The 258-nt window shown below is 42.6% G+C and overlaps 1 protein-coding gene across 1 annotated transcript in view; it reads left to right on the top strand.

Annotated features, from left to right (window-relative positions):
• The window catches only part of EMH_0009070 (uncharacterized protein), a gene marked incomplete at both ends in the record, with an annotated part of 10,484 nt that overhangs the window by 1,689 nt on the left and 8,537 nt on the right, over positions 1-258 (top strand).

The raw sequence follows: 258 nt of genomic DNA, 5'->3' as shown, positions 1-258 counted from the left end.
TTGCTACTGCTTCTGCTGCTGCTGCTGTTGCTGCTGCTGTCGCTGTTGCTGCTGCTGCTGCTGTTGCTGCTGCTGCTGTATGCGGAGTGTGTAGACATAAGCCAGGGGAGATGGATGCATAGAAAAAGAGACAGAGAGAGAGAGACGGAGACAGAGAGGGAAAGAGAGAAAGAGACAGAGGAGAAGAGACAGAAAGACAGAGAAACAACCCCATTTTTTTTTTTTTTTTTTTTTTTTTTTTTTTTTTTTTTTTTTTTT

This window comes from Eimeria mitis, genomic scaffold (assembly GCF_000499745.2).
Source record: "Eimeria mitis Houghton genomic scaffold, Emh_scaff351, whole genome shotgun sequence".
Classification (NCBI taxonomy): domain Eukaryota; phylum Apicomplexa; class Conoidasida; order Eucoccidiorida; family Eimeriidae; genus Eimeria; species Eimeria mitis.
The sequence above is the reverse complement of the archived record's forward strand: the minus strand, read 5'-3'. Positions and strand labels throughout refer to the sequence as shown.